This window comes from Montipora capricornis, chromosome 9, assembly GCF_036669925.1.
Source record: "Montipora capricornis isolate CH-2021 chromosome 9, ASM3666992v2, whole genome shotgun sequence".
Classification (NCBI taxonomy): Eukaryota; Metazoa; Cnidaria; class Anthozoa; order Scleractinia; family Acroporidae; genus Montipora; species Montipora capricornis.
Genome location: NC_090891.1, coordinates 2,540,136 through 2,550,421, shown reverse-complemented (window position 1 = coordinate 2,550,421; position 10,286 = coordinate 2,540,136).

Here is a 10,286-nt window from a genome sequence, read left to right as displayed (position 1 = left end):
TTGCGGCACTTATTGGGGGCATTGTAAATAAAATCAAATCCAATGTTGGTTTTCTGAAGAGAGAGGAAAACTATAACTTAATACCCGGAGAAAAACCTCTCGAAATAGGGTAGAGAACCAACAAACTCGACACGCACATGACGTCAAGTACGGGAATCGGACCCAAATTTCTCCGGCCGAGAAGGACGGTAAATTGTACAGAGGCCACGTTTTACAATACTAAAATATTCACATCCCTGAAGGACGTCTTAGTGGGCCCATGGCCGAAGCCAGAAAAAAATTACGACTGAGGCAATGTCCATGGTTAAACTCTCCTCGTAGGCATTTAGGGTGTTTTTGATGCCTACATTAAAGACAGCATTGGGATCCTCCCTTATCAAAAGAAAATCAGGAAAAATTGAATGACTGAAGCAAGTGCCTCGGATTGCTTCATACTGGCAATGATCGTCACAGTTATGAACGTAATTTTAGCAATTGCGTAGAAAAGCCTGAAAATTTTCAGGACTTCAAAGGGGTTTAAACCTCGCGATGCCGGTGCGACCCTCTAACCAACTGAGCTGTGAAGCCACTGATGTTAGGAGCTGGTCATTTGAGGATTCAAATGCTCCTGTGATGAACGAATCAACGAGCGAAATTATACATGAAATGAATCATATATTGAATCAAGGTGAAGCAATGATCCTCGCAGTTATGAAAATTTAGTAATTATTCATGACCCATTCTGTTCGTGTTGATACCCAATTCGATTTCCCGCGAACTGTTCTGCAAACACATTTGATCCTTTCTTATAGAATGATATAAAGAATCAAGAAGCCCAACAGGAGCGTCTAACCAGGTAATGAGTGTTGTTTACAATCAACTAGAGAAATTTGTGAAATTTTGGTTGAATTGCGAGTTTTGGTTCGGTAAATTCTCCCTCACTCTCTATGAATCTGAAGATGACTGGGAATGGAATGGGTGCAAAAGGGGTTAAACTCATGCCGGTTTAATTTTGTTTCAATATCTTGTAACAAAATAGAGTAATGAGAGTATCCAGGAAAGGATTTAATTTTTACGGCCATGTCGAAATGGAGGAAATTAGAACGTCAAGGGTTCTCAGAAAAAGAGGAAAGAGAAATAAACCGTACGAATCTTTCCTGTGCTGCGTTTTAACAAGGTTAGTTTGATTGCAAGAGCATCTTCGCGCAGGCTATATTTGATTTGTTTTGTAAGGCAGCCGTGTCTTTACGAACTGTTAAAAGAGGTTAGGCGTATTCCTTCGTCCTCTTTAACTCAGCCAACTGACCTAAGGTTTCGTCCATCAAAGTCATCAAATAACCACGCAGTGTGACACAGAACTAATACTAAATAGGTTTTACCAAAATCATTGGACCCGAAGATGGGGGATTGGCCCTCTTTCGTCATCTTCTCTTGGTACCGTCTATTCCAAGTGTTAGTTCGAAAGCAACGGTTTGTTCATTTAAAAAACCTTAACATATTTCAATTGTTCTGTAATCCTAAATCGAAATATGAACGAACAGATGAAGCCCGTCTACAGAACGCAATCTGTTTTTTGTTTTAATTTAGAGAAATTGATGAGATTAATGCACAAAGAGAACAAAAGAAAGGGAACAAGGAAGAGGTGAGAATTCTAAAGAGTATCCTTTATCAGATATCGTGAATTCAGTGAGTACGGAGCTAAAATGACCCTTCTCCAAAATGGCGGCAACGGATTTGAATGAGTTAAAATTGAACTGAATGAAAAACTGATACCAGGAATAGAAAGAGAACCTTTACTTTAGTAACCCTGCAAAGTTTCAGCGTATTAAGTGTTATATCAGCTGAGAAAATGTAAGTTGAAATTTGACAAATTTACAGACGTTTGTATGACTGTAAATTCTTCATCTCTTAACTTACATTTCCTCAGCTGATATTACACCTAATATGCCGAAACTTTGTAGGGTTTCTAAACTAAAGGTGCCCTTTCTATTTCTGGAATTAGTTTTTAATTCTTGGTTTACAAAACAAGAGAAAATGGCCCCCACAAGTTTGGCATAATAATAGAGTCAAATTCCCAAAATGACATTTTACTCCATTGTTCTGTTCACCAATATGGCTGCTGTGACGTCACATGCAAACCATCAATTGATCGTTAAAGAGGAGAGATAAAGGGAGTGACTTGCAAATTGCTGAGTTATAAAATACTAGACGCCTATTTGCGTGAACTCGGGCTTTCCTGACGTCCTGTGTCGTCAAATTAAAAATAAAGAATAAGACGTAGAGTAAAGATGTCAGCTAGCTTATTATTTATTGTTTAAGTTCGAGTGATGGCAATGATTCTCGTTATGTTCACTCGTGAAGTGAGCACTCGTAAAGTTCGCGAGCCGACCCGTTCCGAAAACACTCGACATCTGTATGTATGCGAGATTAGGTAAATGGAGTTGCATAAGCTACGATAAAGGGGCACAGAGGTTTCCAAAAAAAAAACTGTGACCTTTTAGCGATTTTAACTTTCGTCTACTATTGAATAGAGATCAACGCCGAGTCGACTGAGCTTTCGACGATTGTAATATTCGTTACAAACTTTCCGCCGACTTCATTGTTGTAGGACGAGCAAGGCAATCACTAAACACATGCAAAAGGACTATATGCGTTCTCCTTTTTTTAATTACAGGTGTCGATCGATGAGGAAAGCGAAGCCGAAAATGGGAGGTAAATAAATATGCAATGACAATCATAATAAAGAAACTATGATTCATTGCTGTTGTATCTTTGATATATAACTTATTTACCAGTGCAAATTTATGATTTTTAAATTACCGTTTGCTTGTGCAGAATCCAGCAACTGGAACTGGAACTTGACAAAGTGAATGTTGAAGTAAGTAGCGCGATCATGGTCTGGGGCATGGTTTCTTAGTGGGGAATACACCTTATTCAGTTCAAAATGACCGCCATTTTGCTTGCAAATGAGGCCTTGTTGCCTCGTTTTTAAACTTAAAATTCAAAAGAATATTTAAACTTGAACGAGGCAACTAGAGCTAAATAAAAAAGCCAACAAAATAATTCTGAAATGGTGGCCATTTTGGAATAAGGTGTATTGCATAGTTAACTGGAAAAAAGAGAAAACGAGGCGAGTGGGAAACTGACATGAGACAAGGCTGCTTCATTCCTAGTGTCCAGAGTCTCACCGTTTCGTCGTTCTCCTTCGTTCAATATTCGCTCTATTTGCCAATAAGGAACCTTGTCTGACAACGAAAGTCGTTACCTTAAGGGCCCACAGACGGATTTTTCGCGGGTTGCTAAGGAAGTGAAATATTACTTCCGGTAACTGACGTCATCATATCATGAGCTGACAAGAAAACCCACTCACGAGCAAAAGTCACCGCACAAACTGTTGTTTCCATCGAAGGTTTTTTCTCGCCCCTCTTCGCGCTCGTTCGCAGATCAACTGCGCATGCGTAAACGAACTGACTTCCGGTTTGAGAAAAAAGCTAAATTTCCGGCGGTTTTAAATTGAATTATTATTTTTTTCATTTGGCACGTTTCACCCCCAGATACAGAAAATAGCTAGGCATTAATTTTTTAAAATCATCTTTTTTGAAAAAGTTATGGGTATTTCAGTATCGTTTATGTCTTTAAAAAGAACATTTTTCAAAATAAAAATGCTTGGCTGGATGCAAAAACGAATACAAATTATTAAACCATCGATTAAATACCCAAACTGGGTAGCACGGAGACAAATTTAGAGTTTTCTTTTATTGGTCACGTGACTGTGGGCGTGCTATGATGGCGTCGTATTTAGGGTCATTGGCTTACGAAAGTTGGAAACTGACCAAAATAGTGCCAAATTGTCTCAAATTACTTAACCATTACATCGTTATCAACGCACCCCAAAAATTACGTCAGTGGGCCCTTAAGATTCTTTAACATCGCACTACAGGCGGATCGCTTGTTTAAACGCAAGCTGGACCAAAATTCGATCGGAATATTAAGAGTGGTAACCAGGAGACCATGACAAGAAGCTTACAACTTCGAAAACGGCCCTTTTTCTAATACCGAGTTATTCTTTATATTAATTATCATATGATAGCAGTCTTTTTCAAGAAATCATCAACCTTACATAACAAATGAATATGTAAGAAATTAAGAATTGTCACTCGTGCGAGCCAAATCGGAAATTATGTTCGGTGAAAACGCTGGGCTAGTATGTCTAGTATGAAAGTCTCCCTCTCATTAGTATGGTTTCCTGATGACTGAGAGCGGTACTGCCTTTGTTATGAGAGAACTTTCTCATCTACACAGAAGTTTTCTTCCTATAAAGTTAACATGGACCTATTTTGGAGCGTCGTACTTTTTGTCTCGCGGTTCTCTGCAAACCTTTACACATGACATTGGAAAATTGTTGTATGGGACGCGTTGAAGACTACAAAGATATTTTCAACTTTTTACATTCTTGTTCTAACGAACTATTTTGTTTTGTGGTTAAAACAGAAAGAATTGTTGGTGGAAAAAAGGAATAGTTTGAATGCCAGTATACAGGTTTGTTTAATTACATTTTACCTGTTTCATTATTGCTCTTTAACGTTCCTCTTATTGTTATTTACGTAATTTTGCGATCGTTACTGAAATTTCGGTTGTGTTTATTGTGTTTTTCTGCAATATGAACTAATTTACAACACAATTGAAACTAGACGTAAAGACAATAAGCCAGTCAGTCAACAAGTTAAGTCACTCATTTATTTTCTTTTCTTCAGATGACACAACGCCTGGTCGATGAATACAAGAGGTAAGTATGAACATAGGCAGCCCAAGTTCGCGCCACTAGAGAGCGTGTAATAATTAATTACTAGCCTGGGAAGATGACCTTTGAATGCAAAGCGGTCAAATTAACTCCACCAGATGAGGTACAGTCACTCGTAATGATGGAGCTGTTCGAGAAGCCGCTGTGGGGATGGGGTAGTGTTGTTTTTTTTTTTTTTTTTTTTTTTTTTTTTTTTTTTTTTATAATAATAATTTTATTTTTTAAATATGCACACTTACACCATAAAACATTGCAAACTACAGTAAACGATACAATGAGTATTGCAATACGAACGTGACATGAATTACAGCACTACTAAGCACTAATTGCATTAAAATTACGTTTTCTAACATGAGAAGAAAAAGAAAGAAAAAAAAAAAAGAAAAGATAATAATAATAGATAAAATAAATAAATGACATACGACTTCTAGCACTTCTAAAAACCATCTCTTTCCTTTAGGGTTACATTTATAATGATAGTTTTAAAATAGAGGAATCAATATTTAAAAATTCAAGGTTAAGGTTAAGGGTTTAGGAGACTCGTTGCAGCAGGGACAGAAGTGGCTTCCATTTCTTTGAATTTCTTATTGTGTTGTTTTCCAATTGGTGCGTCTGTTTCAGGGAAAGCAAGAAGTTGTTTTGGGTTGGGGATCGTTCTTTCGAACGGCAAATCCAAATGTAGTGCTTAGCCATTAGGCAAAAAAAATTAATTTGGAGTTTAAAATTGGAGTCGTCTGGCTTCAGGCCTAAGGCCGTTTCCATTCCTAAGTGGTTCTCTTTTGAAAGCACGTGGCACGCCTGCAGCCATATAGATAGGTCATTCCAAAAAATTCTACTTTTTTTACATCCCCAGAATAAATGTAACAGATCTTCTTTTTTATCATGGCAGAAGGTGCATGTTCCGTCCTCTCTAATTCCTATTTTTTGCAGAAAATTATTGGTCGCCAGCCGTCTATGTAAAAATCTGAAATTGAAGTCAATTAATTTGGAACTCTTTGTACACGCAGCAGACAATAGGTAGGCTTTTCTCCAGTCAATTTTTACCTTGGCTGTGGACCCGATTTCTTTCTGCCACCTGTCTTGAGATAATAGCGGTCGTTCCGCTTGGTCAGAAATTAATTTCTTGTAAACTATTCTCGATGGTTTTTGGTGCTTTAGGAACGTGTTCATGAAATTGTCATACTTCAGCTGAGACCTCGGAATCTGTTGCTGTAAAGGTTTAATAGCAGAGATTATGCCAAAAAAAGTTAGTGGTCTGGCTTTTAGTTGATATTTATTTTGAAAGCTGGCAAGGGAAAGAAAGTTGTTAGAATCATCCATTAAATGTTTTACTTGTGTTATACCTTTGGAAAGCCAATCTTTGCATAGTACTGGTGCATTGTTTATCCTTATTAATGAATTTTGCCAGAGAGGTAGAGCTAGAAAGTGATCATTGGACACTATTCCTTTCTCAAAGAAGGTCTCAGACCATATTTCTATAACTTCTTTAACAAAAGGGTCTTCTATGTTTAGATTACCAATGTCTTTTTTGTTTAGGTTTCCTTTAAAGACGGCGTTGCCTCCATATGTTGCGAGTTCTAGATCAAAAAAAACTTTCCATTTGCTGCAGTTTTCTGTGTTCAGGTATTTTTTAATCCAGGTAGCTTTAAGGGATTTGTTAAAAGTTGTAATATCGATCATTTTGAGTCCACCTTCAGAATAATCATTGATGATAACCTTGCGTTTAATTTTATCACCTTTATCATTCCATAAGAATTTAAAAAACATCCTATTAATCTCTTTAATTGCATGGTGCTTAGTTTGCAACGATGTGAGTACGTATACAAGTTGCGATGCTACTAGGCTCTTCAGAACAACAATTTTCCCTATTAAGCTAAGTCTTCGAAATTTCCAGCATCCTAAGATTGATTTAACTTTCGTAAGCTTTTCGTTGTAGTTTAAAGATATTGCCGTATCGCGATCCGTTGCGAACCAAACGCCAAGTGCCTTAGTCTTTCCCTATTGCCATTTAAAATTCATTTCGGGGCAAAATGTTTGATTGCTGTTTGTTTTAGACCCTATCCAGAGAGCTTCTGTTTTCTTGTCATTCAGTCTGAGGCCAGATATTTTACTAAAAGCTTCTATCAAAGAAAGCGAAGACTTAAAGGATTGTTCAGATCCATCTAAAATGAGCGTCGTATCGTCTGCATATTGGCTTAATTTAAATTCAGTATCCTGTATCTTAATACCTCTAATTTCGCTTTTATTTCGTATGGCTTCAGCGAGTATTTCTACAGAGAGTATGAAAAGGTAAGGCGATACAGGGCACCCTTGTCTGACGCCTCGGCTTAGCTTAAAAAAATTGCTTGTCCATCCATTGTTTAATACGCAGCTTTCGATGTTACAATAAAAGAGCCTGACCCAACTTGACAGCGAGGGACCAAAACCAAAATGTTGAAGAGTTTTGTTGATAAAAGACCATTCGAGAGTATCGAAAGCCTTTTCAAAGTCCAGAAAAAGGAGAAGTCCAGGGATTTTTTTATTACCTGTATATTTGATGACGCTATCTAGTGTACGTATGTTGTCACTGATGCATCTGGTTTTAATGAAGCCTGTTTGATCATCTGATATTAGCTCTGGTAGAACTGTTTTGATTCGCTTCGCGATGGCTTTTGAAGCAATCTTGTAATCGCAATTTAATAGAGTTAAGGGACGCCAATTTTTAATCAAGATAGGGTCAGAATCCTTTTTGGGTATGAGTTTGACAATTCCTCGCCTTTGTGATATAGTCAGGTTACATATTTCATAGGAGAAATTAAAAGCGCTGGTGAGGGTTTCTCCTATGTCTTCCCAGAAAACCATGTAGAATTCACATGGTAGGCCATCTGTACCAGGTGATTTCCCTGCTGCCATGTCTTTTAGGGCCTCCAGGCATTCCTTAGCAGTTAACTGGCCTTCACAAGAGGATCGCTTTTCGTCATTTAATAATTCTCGTGTGGGTGGAAAAAACTCTTCCGGAAAGTCGCTCACTTGCGTTTTGGAACAGTACAGATTTTTATAAAAAGTCTCACACTCATGTAAGATTTCTCTGTCTGATTGAACCAGCTTGTTTTCGTTAATTTTCAATTGAGTGATTGTTCCTTGCTTGCAGTGTCGCTTCTCTAGGTTAAGAAAGTATTTAGTATTTTTCTCACCTTCGTTATACCATCGAGACTTAGATCTTATAATAGCTCCTTTTGTTTGGTATTCAATTAGGGTTTCATGTTCGCGTCTTTTCATGTCCAATTCCATCCACAAATCTTGGGAGTTATTTGCAAGGGTATTAGCAATTCGTCCCTCGAGGGTTTTTATTGATTTTTCAATGTCATCCTTCTTTTGCTTAATATTTTCCTTTTTTGATTTTCCATACTTCATTGATGCTTCTCTAATTTTCATTTTTATCATTTCCCACAATAGCCCAGGTGTAACAGTGTTATCTTGTGCATATTCGTGCTTAGTTTGAGTTATAGCTGCTTTAATTTGGTTTACATATTCTTCATCCTTTAGAAAAGAGGTGTTTAATTTCCAAAATCCTCGTCCTCGTTGGTTATTGTGCAGAGATAATTGCAAGGTGATCATTGAATGATCTGTTTTGTAACCTGGGACAATGTCTGCTTTGGTAAGTGTTGTACATGAAATGACTGGTCAAATTAACTCCATCCGATGAGGTACAGTCATTTCATGTACAACACTTACCCCATCCCCACAGCGGCTTCTTTAACAGCTCCATGTTTACGAGTGACTGTACCTCATCGGGTGGAGTTAATTTGACCTCGGACCCAAGCTCCGTGACCATTCACAAGATCATCAACTGTTAAATAGATCCTTCCACGGTTTTTGACCGCCATCTTGACTGGGGGGCAAACACGGCTAAATTTACAGTAAATGTATGGAATTTTGGCCGACTTTGAACCGCTGTAGGGCCGCTAAAAAGAGACAGATTTCCATAGTGATAGTGTCTTTCAAAAGACATTTATACTGAGATTATTTTCATGAAATATAAAGAACAGATTCAAGCTACAACGACCATAGACGAATTTTTAAGATTCCATACCTAACCCTTCTAAAACCATCGCGGCAAATTGCCGCGAAATTAGAAGCAATATGAAAAGATATATTATTCGAATTTACGGACATCATACCTTCCTTAATGACCTTATTTTCTGTTGAATGAATGATATCAATAAAAGTATTTAAAGTAGTGGCAAAAGATGGAAATCTGTCTCTTTTTAGCGGCGCTTCAGCGGTTTAAAGTCGGCCAAAATCCCATACATTTACTGTAAATTTAGCCGTGTTTGCCCCCAGTCAAGATGGCGGTCAAAAACCGTGGAAGGGTCTATTCATCAGCTATCGTGGAATCGGAAGCAGAAAATGCTCATTTCCAGCCAAGTGCGTGGGGATTTTTGACGACGAAACATTCACTGAGGCTCGCAAATGATGGGGCTTTAGCTTTGCATGAAAAAATCGCGGCTGGGATGGATTTTCGAGGCGAAAACCGCCTCTGAGCTGACTACGGTCGAAATCTTAGTGTGCAGCCTTGACTTCGTCTTAGAACAGTGAAAACACGGAATTCCTGAAACGTTAAAATAAGCACCAAAACGCACAAGAATACATCAGAGGTGAGTCAGTTTTATTCATTTTATTGAATGAACGTTAAATTGAGCGTTTTTTGGGCTTCATAATAGACGGTATTTTATTTCCCATACAAAGTCTTATAACGCGTTTAAATTCTCAACGGCTGCCTGTAATGCAACACCGCTTGCACTCAAAGGTCATCTTCCCACTAGTAATTAATTATTACACGCTCTCTAGTGACGCGAACTTGGGCTGCCTATGGTATGAACTTAAGTTAAACATCGAAAAACAACACCACCAAGTCAGAATGCGAGGGGACTATACTCACCGGTTCTAGTTGTAGTTTAAGGCTTGGGTGTAAAATACGTCAGGAAAATATGATTGATCGGCCATATCACCCACTAGATTGTCTGGAACAAGATGAAATCTCCATTGAAGATAAATAATATTGTCTTCATATTTGCCTTAAAGTGTAATATTGATCAGTTGACAAGTCACGTGATCAAAAATTTTACACAATCGTAAATCAGCGAATTGGTGTCAAATTTCATTGCTATATATACATAAATTAGCGTTTCTGATAGACGTCTAACATATCTAACTTCCTATGGTTGGAATGATCTTCTTCGAGTCTTAAAATTGGAATTATAAAGGTGACCTTTGCCCTCATAAAATTTTCTTAGAAATGGTGGACAGTCATTCCAAACTTGAAAAGCTGGAAATATTTCATTTGCAAAAAGCGTTTTTATTTGATAATCTATGCTAAAACCGTCATCTACTCTTCAAAACGTGCTATTTTTCGACAAATGGTCACGTAACGTGTCACGTGACTAAGAAGATAGCCTAGAATTTCCAATTCCCATTTTCGTTTCACTGTCATTCACCACCAGTTAAAGCTCTTGGCACAGGTCTC